Raw genomic sequence first — 12,339 nt, 5'->3', positions numbered from 1 at the left:
CTGAATGGCAAAGAAATGGAGCTAGCTGAGGAATTAGATAAGTACCAGATCGACATTATAGGAGTGACTGAAACAAAAAAGACAAAAAATGGTACTATCTTTCTGAGCAATAAATACAAAATGTTATATTCAGGCAATGATAGTCAAGGAAAAGAAGGAGTAGCCATAGTATTCAGCATTAAATACGAGGCTAATCTTCTTGAATGGCAGGCAGTTTTAAGTAGAGTGATGTGGACAAATATCAGAATGGGGAACTGGACAATGAGACTTATTTGTGACTATGGTCCCACAGAAGGTTCTGCTAAGATAGAAGTGGAGGAATTTTTTTGAGGCTTTAAAGAAAGCAACTGACACAAGGAAAAATGAAAAGTTCGTCCTTGTTGGGGATCAAGCTGGGTGGGAAATGATTGTCAGACATACAAAAATATTTTGGGAAAATTTGGAGAAAAGTTAATAATGGCAAATATCTACTGGATTTCTGCTCAGGACATGGATAATTATTACTAACACTATGTTCCAACATAAAAATGTGCACAAATTCACACATAGAGAAGAAGCAAGGAATAAGAAAAGTCTCATTGACTATGTTATTGTTGATAGTGATGTTTTCTCTCTGGTGCAGGACACTAGAGTGTACAGAGGATTTGAAATTAGAAGTGATCATCATTTGGTCTTGAGCAGGATAAAATTGAATTTCATATTGAAAAGAATAACATGTAAGGAAGTGAAGAAAAGTTGGGCAGCTCTCAGATGTGAACTATAGACTAAAATACACAAACATTATTCAAGACAAAACGCAAGAGTTTGAGAACAGGAACCAAACCTTGGAGATTCAGTGGCAAGCCCTGAAGAAAACATTGATTGATGCAGCCAGAGAGGCATGTGGTGAGGATGTGTACAAGAATAGAAAAATCAGAACTCCATGGTGGACACAGGACGTTAAACAGGCAGTGAAGGAAAAGAAGAAAGCATATCAAAAGTTCCTGGCAAATAAGAAAGCTTGTGCTCTTAGAGAATACAGGGACAAATCTAAGAAAGCTAAACACTGTGTAAAATTAGCTAAACAAAAGTCATGGGAAGACTTTGGTAGGAACACAGAAAATAAATATCAAGAAGGTGGTAAAATATTCTGGAGGCTGTTGAAAAAGCTCAGAAATAGATGAAAGAGTGCTGTAAAAGGAATTAGAGATGAGAAATGTGATATGAAAACTGATGAAACATATATTTGATGTGGAGTAATTACTTCAAAATATTGCTAAATGAAACAAGCAGTGATAACAGCACAGTAGTAAAAAACACTCACCAGACATGTAATCAGGAATACATATCCATACTTGAAGTAGAAAAAGCCATCAAAAGCCTGAAATGTGGAAAGGCAGCGGGTATAGATGATATTCGATCAGAAATGCTCAAGTATGGAGGTATAAAAGTCTTACAGTGGCTGCATAGTTCAGAATGCTTGGACAGAGGGATGAATTCCAGGTGATTGCTGTAGAGCTCTTAATAGTACCTATATATAAAAAAGGGAAATAAAACTGAATGTGAGAATTACAGAGGTATTTCCGTACTTAGTGTTCCTGGTAAGATTTATGTCAGTATACTTGAGAAACGGGTGAGAAGAATTGTGGAAGAAAAGCTTGGTGAAGAGCAAGCTGGACTCATGCCAAATAAAGGCTGTCAGAATCACATTTTCACTTTACGACAGATAGTTGAGAAATCATAGGAATATAACAAAGATCTGTATTTAAGTTTTGTAGATCTGGAAAAGGCATATGACAAGGTGCCAAGAGACAAGCTGTTCAAAGTGCTACAGTTGTATGGTGTCAATGGAGCATTATATCAAGCAATGCTTAGTCTTTATTTGAGTTGTAAGTGAGCAGTTAGAATTGAAGAAAGTACAGGGAGATGGTTTAATGTTAAATCTGGTGTCAGACAAGGATGTACGTTATCCCTTCTGATATTCATTATCTATATGGATCACATTATGAAGGAAAGTGGTATTAAATCTGATATCAAAATTGGAGATGTTAATGTCAGCTCTTTGCTTTATGCTGATGATGTTATACTTCTAAATAAATCAGCTACAAGTCTGCAAGTTTCCCTGACTAAATTGAATAACTGTTGTAATAGACATAGTAGGAAGGTCAGCAATAACAAGACAATGAAAATAGGCAGAAACATTGAAAATATCAATTACATTGTGAATGGAGAACAAGTGAAACATTTCAGCTACTTAGGCATGATTTTTAGTGAAGATGGTAAATTAAATAAGGAAATAGACAACAGGATCAACGAAGCTGGAATGGTAGGAAGTCAACTGAATAAATTTATATGGAATAAGAGAGAAATTAGTCAAAACATTAAATTAGCTGTACACACGACATTGTTCAAACTAGTTTTAACTTATGGATCTGAGAGCTGGGTTAAAAGTAAAACACTTGAGAGATTAGGGGTGTGAACAGATGGCATCAATGGTAATATCACATATAAAAAAACGAGGATATTAGGAAAGAACTTGACATTGTTAGTATCCAAGAATGTGTTAGCAGAGCTAATCTCAGGTGGTATGGTCACTTAAATAGAATGGGAGAGGAAAGATTAGCAAAACAAGTGTTCTCTGCAAGGTTGGCAGGAAAAAGACACAGAGGCAGACCAAGATATAGGTGAGTTGATACAGTAAAAAGTGCTTCCTCCTTCATGTAGCTTCCTCAGTGAGAGAGTAGCACCGTCCTTTCAGTTCTCTCTATTGGTGACTTTCCTTTTTGTTTCTGCATACCCATGTGATCCTGTCCATGACATTATATCTTCAAGCCACGTCCTTCATTTTTTGCCTCATTTCCTGTAATAAAGACCTCTGTGTTCTCATTCTCAGTAAGACATCTGTACTTGTCACATGTTCTGTCCGTGAGATTTTCAGAGCTGTCCTATAGCACCACATTTCAAAGTCCATTATCTGTTGCCTTAATCTCTTCTTGAATATCCGATCTCACTTCCATATGTGAAAATTTGCCACACTAATGTTCTTATCATTCTTTTCTTTGTCTCGATACTCACAGAACTTCTGAGCAGATCTTTATTTTTCCCGAATGCATCTTTAGCTATGAATGTTTTTATATTTATTTTTTTTATCTTACTTTCCATCTGCAGTAAAGTAATTGCCTAAATATTTATATTCTGTGGTACGTTCAATTTTAATACTGTTTATTTTGAGATTTTCATAAATCTGGTCTTTTTTGCATTTATATCTAATCTAAATTCTTTACCTTCTTCAATTAGTAGCTACAGTAATTTGATTGATTTGTTTCTGTTTTCTGCTATTAGAATAGTATCATCAGCATATCTAAGGTTATTGTATTTTATACCATTGATACGAATTCCCATTTTTTATTTTGCCATCTTTTTAATCACTGTCTCACTATATATTAAACAGATTTGGTGAAAGGATACAACCTTGTCTAACTCCTTTTTATTTTCATTACAGAAGTCTCAGTTAACCTGCTGAATTTTCTGTTTGGTGTAAATAATTTTTATAATCTTAAGTATATGATCTTCTAATTTATCCGAACGTTTTATTATGTTTTACCTGGTCAGAAGCCTTCTAAAAGTCTATGAAGCATATGTAAATGTTCTTATTTCTTTCAAGTGATCTTTCTACTAATATTTTTAGTTCTAGGGTAGCATTAATGGTTCCCATTCCTCTTCTGAAGCCTTTCTGTTGTTCACTCAATTCACCGATTAAGGCTCTTTCAATTTGTTTGTTAACAATGGTTAAAATAATTTTCGATGCATGGGATATTACGCTCACAGTTCTGTAATCCTCACAATTTTGTGCATTATTTTTCTTTGGAATTGGTATGCAGATAGATGTCGTAAAAACTTCAGGTAATTCTATTATTTTATAGATGTCCTGAATGGATTCCACTAAATAGTTATTATTGCCAGTCAAAGTTTTCATCAGCTCAGCCAGGGGATTTATTATTAAGAAGATTCTTAATTACATGTTCGATCTCCTTTCTTGTCGGTAGAGTGGTATCTGTTGTTACATTTAACTTAAGGTGTCGTGAATCATCTAACATGTTACCATCATCATCATACAGATCTGATAAGTACGCCATCCATCTTTTCCTTATCAATGATTATGTTTTCATCTTTGTCCTTGATGCTATTAGACTGTGTACTTTTGATTTTCCATTAAGTTCTTTGACTTTCAGGAATGCTTCTCTGGTTTTGTTCCTATATTATAATTCTCTCAGTGCACTGCCTATTTATCCAGATTTCTTTCAAATCTTCTGCATAACTGTTTGATTCTTTTATCCAATGTTTTATATCTTAATCTTTCTTCTTCATTTTCTCCTCTTTTCCATGTTGTTCTTTCATTGATAAGGTTGATTACTTCTCGTGTTATCTGGTTTTTTCTTTCTTTCTTTCTTTCTTGTTTATTGATGTGGTTTTTAGCAATGTTATGATAGCTGCTTATAGTCTATTCCACTGAGATGGTTCATTTTCATTTTGCAACTGTGCAAACAGCAGTTCTGAAACATTTTCATTAAATTTTGATTTTACTATTGGATTTTGTACATTTGCAGATCCCATTTTAGGGTTGACCTCTTTTAATTTTTATTGTTTTCAGGTGAATATTCATCTTCATTAAGACCAGTCCATAATCAGATCCACAGTCAGCATTTGGCATTACCTTTGAGTTCCATATTCCATTGAAGTAATATTTACTGACCACAATAAAATCTAATTGATTTTTGTATCTTCCATCTGAACTTTCCCATGTGTATCTTGCTGTTGGTTTTTGCTCAAAATAAGTGTTAGTTATAATGAGATTGTGCTAATTACAGAAATCAGGTTTTGCCCTCTCTCATTCCAAATTCCAAGTCCAAAATGGACCCATGTGTGTAGATGTTCTCTCTGATCCAACTTTTGCATCCAATCATCCCATAGCACAAATAACTCCATCTTTCTTGCCTCCAACTTCCTTTATACACCATTCCATTTCATCATACATGTTATCTATTTCTACTTCCTCATTCTGTTCTATAGGAGCATATATTTGAATGATCAGCATATCTCTAGGTTTAGACTTCACCAGAATTGCCATTACTCTGATTTTTTGGTGATATGGATAATGTTTTTATTAGTTTTCTTTTCTAATGAATGCTACACCTCTCCTTGATTTTTCACCACCTGATGTATATACTTTATATATCTTGCCATTTGGAAGTTTCAACTTAAAATCTGATGATACTTTTGAAAAGGTTTCGCTTATTCCTAGTATACTAATATTCAATCTCTCCATCTCTCTCATCACATTAGCCAATTTCCCACATTTATTCAGTCCTCTTACATTCCAAGTAGCAATATTCAAGCAATTTCTGCATTGAGTTTCTTATAGCAGTCATGGACTGACAATACCGCAGGGCCTTAGAAGATAGAAATATAAGATCTGACAATGTTGAAGCCTTACAGATAAACAGGTAACAGATTTGGAGGAAAATTGTAGATAGGAAGTTAGTAATGATGTAATTTTTCATGTAGTACTAACATATCCTGTACACCCCTTGAGGATAAATGTCAGGAAGTTGATGATGATGAAAAATCCTTAGTCCACCCACAGTATAAATGTACTATAGGCTTACTAATAACCATTCATGAGTGGGAAACACATAAAAAAATAAAACAAAATAATAATAATAATAAAACTTTTCTGGCTTGCACTTTGTATATTTCATAACTCCTTTCACTTTTTTCTCATGATATTCCTTATACTTCTTATGGATTTCTTGATTAATATGGTTGCACAACTCACTTCCACCTTATTTGTTCTTCATACTATAGGGACACATTCAGACACTATTTTATTTTAGGAACCTTTTCAAAGCTTCCCACATACATTGCTGATATTCTTCCCATTCAGTAGATAACACCATTGTACTAAAGATATTATTCTCCTGAATTTGTTCTAATTTCCAGCTTTGTATTTCAGCAAACAATCTGTCCTAATTGTCACATCCATATAGTTATCTACACATACTGGAAACTGAATTAGAAACTATTATGCAGATGTATACATAAACGTCACTTACCCAGCATATGTGCAAAATACTTGGTTGTGTATCACCACATGTCCTGGTCAACTATTTAAGATTGCTGCTGGTCAGTGATCATCAATAGTGTTGGGGAAAATAAAGGATCTTTCAGAGTTTGATAAAGGACTTATTGTGGATACCTGTCTGGCTGGAGCCACAATTTTGAAAACAGCAGACCTGACTGGTTTCTCAAAAGGTGAGAAATCCTGGGTGTTTATTCAGTGGAAAAAATTATCCATATTGCCTGTCTAAGAGATGTGTGGTTCTAAGACAGTCCGTCAGGAATGAGATAGGCATAAACTGAGCAGGCTTGTATGGGCAAACAGAGCATAATAATTACTCACTTAGTACAGTACCTATCAAGAAAATCTGGTGATACACTTAATCATCCCGAGCAGCTGAAACACCAGGTCTGTAGCAACATTTCATCATATATGTTATCCTGTGAGCCTCTAGCTTCACATCAGAGAGCCTCTTACTCACTTGCTACATGGGACATTATTTGTATTACTGCTTTCATGAGTTTCTATCCCAACTGGACACAAATCATCTGATGTCATTATTAATACCCCCCCCCCAACTATTTAAAGCTGGACTTCTATATCTATTCTCCAAAAACTTCATGTGTGTATCAAATTTCAGCTTCCTAAAATTTCTTTCCACCTGTTTAAACTTTTTAAAGTTTAAAAATATTTTAAATATTCTTTCTTTTTTTATGAAACACCACTAACTGTTCCAAAAATTCTTTTGTATATCTATTTAGTTCACTCCACAGCAGCTTACTAGTTACTGTATTCTTTTCACTTGCTAATAATACTTCCAGTTTCCACTTCAGTCAAGGAGTGAGAGAAGTAGCTGCCATTATGTGTTATCCTCATGGTGCTTTACTTGAAAGCAATAAGATTTCACAATTTCAAAATCTCACAGTGAAGTAAGTAAGTTGCTTAACTTATGTATTTGAAACTTATACACAATTAAATTGTAACACTTATTCTGAATAGACTAAAGTATAATCAATTGAATTCACTTCATTAAAAAGTAATGCTACATGTAAACATGATATCTTAACAATTCACAACTACATAAAGGCAAAATTACAATTAACGTGTACTTTTTCCTCAAAATTTTTCACACTGAAAAATTAAACTGGTAATTAGAAAAGAATATTTAAATTTACACATTTAATTAAATTAAAATACTGCAGAACATCTGTATACACATACTGATATCTACAATATTGCACTCCTGATTGTATTCTTCTTGAATATTTTCAACTACTGTTCTGTCACTGCATTTTTCATTTAACAGTGTTTTGAAGTAATTACGCTAAATATCCATTATGTTATTAGCTTCAGTTTTTATTATTATTATTATTACCCCAAGACCTCATGGAATCAAAGACTCATCTGGGAGGCCCTTTTATCACACACACACATCTCATCATACTGTGTCTTAAACACACTCAAACTCCTTACAGACACCACACTCTCAGGCAAGGCATTCCAATCATTCACAACTCTGCACGAAAAAAAACCTGCCTCTCACTCACCTACTCACACCCTCTTTATACAGTTTGTACAGTATACAGCACAACCTCTTTATACAGGGATGACCTCTGGTTCTCCTCTGATTTCCCACTATTCTCTGTAGAACTTCTCCACCATTGATCTTATAACAACCCCTTACCAACTTGTAGGTCTCTATCATATCTCCCCTCTTCCTCCTCTCCACCAAACTCTGCAAATTACATCTTCTCAATCTTTCCTCATACTTGATATTGCAGAGGTCAGAAACTACCTTAGTCAGCCGCCTTTGGACCCTTTCCAACATCTCTTCATCCTTCTGAAAACCCGGTAACCAAATCTGGGCACAATAGTCCATGTGTGGCCTAATCAAAGCCTAATACAACGGAACAAGAATCTCCCTACTTCTACATGTCAGCGTCCTCATGTCACTTTTATCATCTCTAATTTCTTTTATTATACTATTTTCTTCATTTCTAAAAACACTTTTTCAATAGCATCTAGAACATTTTGCCACCTTAATCTTTATCTTATATATTCTTCTTACCAAAGTCTTCCCATGACTTTTGTTTAGTTGCATTTACACACAGCATTAGCTCCCTTAACTTTTCTCTATTTTCTCTTAGGGTGCATTGCCAACTTACTTGTAGGAACTTGCAATATCCTTTCTTCTTTTCCAGGACTGTTTCTTTAACTTCTTGCATCCACTATGGCATTCTTGTTTTTCTGTGTCTACAGATGACTTCACCTGAAATGCCACTGAGACTCCAAGGTTCATTCTTGTTTTCAAACTCTCATTTTTTCTTGAATAATATTTGTATAGATGAGTTTACAGTTCACCTGTAAAGGCTGATCAAGTTTAATCTTTTTTAAAACTTCCTTCATAGTCCTCTTTTTGATATGACAGTTATTTGTATCTTACTTAAAACTAAGTGATGGTCACTTCCAGTTTTGTACCCTTTATACTCCTGTATCCTGAACTAGTGTGAAGATATCACTATCAATGACAATATAATCAAATAAGACTTAATTTTTTTTTTTCTCATGTCTTCTTTCTATGTGAATTTGTGAATATCTTTATATTGAAATGGTGTTAATGATGACTTCCTGCGCTGCTATTTAGATCTCCAACAAGGACCAGTTTTTTTTTTTCTTTTTTGTCAGCTGCCTTCTCTAATGACACAAAGAAATTCTTCCATATCTTAGATAGAACTGTCTATGGGACAATTGATACAAATAAAGTCTCTTTGTCCAATTTCTCCCTTTGAATTTACACATTTAAACGAATTTAACACATTTGTTCATGTACCTCTACCTAAAAATACTTTAGAATCAAGAAGTTTACCTTCATGTTTCATGAAGGTGAATATAATAATCTTATATTCAGATAATTCTGAATATAAGATTATTATATAATAATTCTGAATATAATAATCTTATACAGCAAGTTCTCACCTGTTTTAGTCTTCTTTCTCAGTAACATCAAATATGACCAAGTGGTACTTCTCTAGTTCTTCTGCTAGTTTGAGTTTGCTTCTGTCAATACTTTGCATACTGATAGTGCTTATCTTCAATTCTGCTGAAGTTGAATTTGTTCCAGTAAAATGTTCAGTGTTTGTAGTGGTTACCTGACAAAAATAACAGAGGCCTTTTTTAACCAGATGACAACCCATCCAGTATGAAATTTCATCATGTTATACTATCATGCCTGTTTCTGATTTAAGCCAACCTGGAATCACTGCTTTTCAATCTGCTATGGTTTAAGATCTCCATACCTCACTTTATAGCCTTATTTACTGCTTTTATCCCTTGTCTAACACTGATAACCATGCTGCTTTTTTTTGACAACTTATCACTAAAAGTCGATTTCAAAGAAATTAATTACCCAAATTATGAGATTTTCTTCCTAATAGAAGAAATAACACAAACTGGTACCCCTGCAACCAAACTAACTTCACTGATCAAGCTAGAAGGGAAGCTGAATCATTTGTCATTATCCATCATAACTAGTTAATCTACTATCAGAATACCAGATAATTCTTCATTCTAATACTCTGGATCTTTTCTTAATTAGCTACCCCCCTCCACCTGCAACACACTGTGGGTGTCTGCTCCTCTTTGCAATCTCTTATCAAAGTCTCCTTCTCTACAGTTTGTTCTCATCCCAGCTAACCTCAGCATTGTGTCCTATGGCACTAACAATTATGCCAAATGGGATGACTTTGGGAATTTTTGTGCCTCTTTTCCATGGGATTACTGTTTTCTGCACCAAAGTAATAAATGAAATAATCCTCAATGGAATGACAGCCTTCATTCCCTGCTCCATTGCAAACTCCTGACTCACACCCAAGTCCTGGTTCTTTAACCCAGCACTGGTGAGGTGGGAAAATGTAATAAAAGTGGTAAAGTTGGGTCCCACAGACCCATCCAAATAATGTAGTGTATTATAGAAATCCATATCTTTTTAATCAATATTAGATTATGTATTGTTTAAGTGTCCTGTAATTTTACAGAATAAAAATGCAGATCCACAAAATTAACTCATGGTTACCAACTAATTCTAAATCAATTTCACTGTTATCTCTGCTAAATGTTTGTCAAAACATCATCTATGTTGACGTAACCTCTGTTCTTCCTGCTCGTAACTCATCTGGTAAAAAAAAGATATTATTCTCAAAATACCCTCTAAATATTTACGAAAACATATTTGCTTATAGTTGGTATATAAAAATATAGAAGACACAGCAGTAATGATAATATTTTAGTAGAATATACATGAAAACAACTTACATTTCAGAAGTAAATATAGTCACACTTTTGGTAAGGTGGGGTCTGGCAGACCCCAGCACACTTAAAGCTCTGCACACTAAACTTGCTTGCATGCAACAGCCTGTCGTCCACGGCATCGAGTAGCAGGTTACAGGAGGGGAAGCTATGCTGAGGCATGACTCACTGCCATTCGTTGTTAAAAAGTTATAATCAATTTAAAATCTTCGGAGTCTGTGACACCCTACCTTACTAGCACCAGTTTAAAAACAATGTGTCTCTGCAGTCCACGATAAGCAGCCTATGCTCATTAGCTCAAATCAAAAGCTCCAGCTTCTCATTCAGCTTATACCACAGCCAGAAACCTTTGAACACAGCCATGTGTTCAAAGCTATCAATGATTCCAAAGCAACTTTCATCAAAATGGAATCTAATAAACTTGCATCCTGCTCTGCTGGAAGTTGAGCCTTCTGATCCCTTGCTAAGCTGTTGAGAGTAACTTCTGCCCTTCTTGCTCTCACTTCTTTCACATCCTGATGGTACCATTCTAACCTCATAGATCTCTTGGCATTGGTATTTTCCTCCAACTCTCATTTAGATGACAATGCAAACCACCTCCTGCACTAACAAACTATTCACTACATGCTTTCCCTAACCATTTGCTGGAAGGACATCAGGAAAATCCTGATTAATCTTGATACTAATAATGGATTTATTCCATTCCATTGATACTGGCTGTGGAATAACCAGTATGAATGTGTGCTAAAGTACAATGGAGGGATACATTTGCATTGACTCACCAGTTATAATCTCATCTATGAAATGGAGAAATTCTATAATACATCAGTCCATCAGTGAGCTATGATTTTTCTAAAGTAATACTATTCTAGAGATTGCAGCTTTATTTTTTAATACTACTTCTGGCCTCATAAGAAAGGTAATGGTATATCAAAATGGTGATGAAATTCATCTGTTCTTCTTTTTCTATCCTCAAGACAGGTTAAGTCCCATGTGGATAAGAGCCTTCCACCGTTCTCTGTCCAAAGCAAGCTCTTTCATATGCCAATAACTTTGAAAGTCCAACGCAGGTCTAAGGACTTTAGCCATCTTAATCTTGGTCTTCCCCTGGATCTTGTACCCTCCATAGTGCTCTCAAATACCAGGAGAGGAAGTCTGTCTGGTTCCATTCACACAATGTGACCAAACCAATGGAGATGATGCTTTTTAACTATGTTAAGAATTGTTGAGTTAGGGATTCAAATCTTGCAGTACTTGTGAATTTGTCTTATGTTCTGTCAAATGAGTTCTGTTGATTTTCCTGAAGCACTTCATTTCAAAAGCCAACAATTTCCTCTCTGCTGCTGCTGCTTTTTTTTTTTTTTTTTTTTTTTAATGTCCAAGTTTCTTCCCCATAGAGAGTTGTTGGTAGTATATTTTTTAAAATAGTTAGAATCCAACTTCGTAAATAATATTTGATTATTCCTATGAAATGGTAATGCGTTTTGTAAGGGAAACCTGCATTTGAGATACTGTTAGCTTACTGCTTCAAGACAATTTACAAATAATTTGTTTGTTTTTTTATCATTAATATACAAGCAGAATTTCTTAACAATTAAAATAAATCATGTTTAAAAAAATAAATAGATGAAGTTATCAATTTTTAAAAGAGTTACCAATAACTATCTTTTTTTTGCATCTCTGGTATTATCAAAGCACCTTTGTTCAAAATCAAAGGTGAATTTGAACTAATGCTTTTAATGAACTAATACTTTTAATGGAATGTTACCAAGACACCATCTGCAAGGCAAGATGGTCAATGATGGTTCAGATTCCATGTAATTCACTGTATTTGAATTGTTTGTATCTGATAACTTTCTATAGCCATCAATTTTTTTTATATATGTGAAATAGTGATTATCTGTTACATTTCTCAAGTATGCAATCTTTATTGGGTA

General features: G+C 34.4%; 1 protein-coding gene across 2 annotated transcripts in view; it reads right to left on the bottom strand.

Moving 5' to 3' along the window:
• The window catches only part of LOC150092319 (oxysterol-binding protein-related protein 11-like), a 375,890-nt gene that overhangs the window by 165,336 nt on the left and 198,215 nt on the right, over window positions 1–12,339 (bottom strand). The gene's annotated exons all lie outside the window — the stretch shown is intronic.

The sequence above is a fragment of the Typopeltis vanoorti genome, chromosome 26 (genome assembly GCF_054136105.1).
Source record: "Typopeltis vanoorti isolate ZY-2024b chromosome 26, IOZ_Tvanoo_1.0, whole genome shotgun sequence".
NCBI lineage: Eukaryota > Metazoa > Arthropoda > Arachnida > Uropygi > Thelyphonidae > Typopeltis > Typopeltis vanoorti.
Note: the sequence above shows the minus strand (reverse complement) of the source record. Positions and strands in the feature narration are given on the sequence as shown.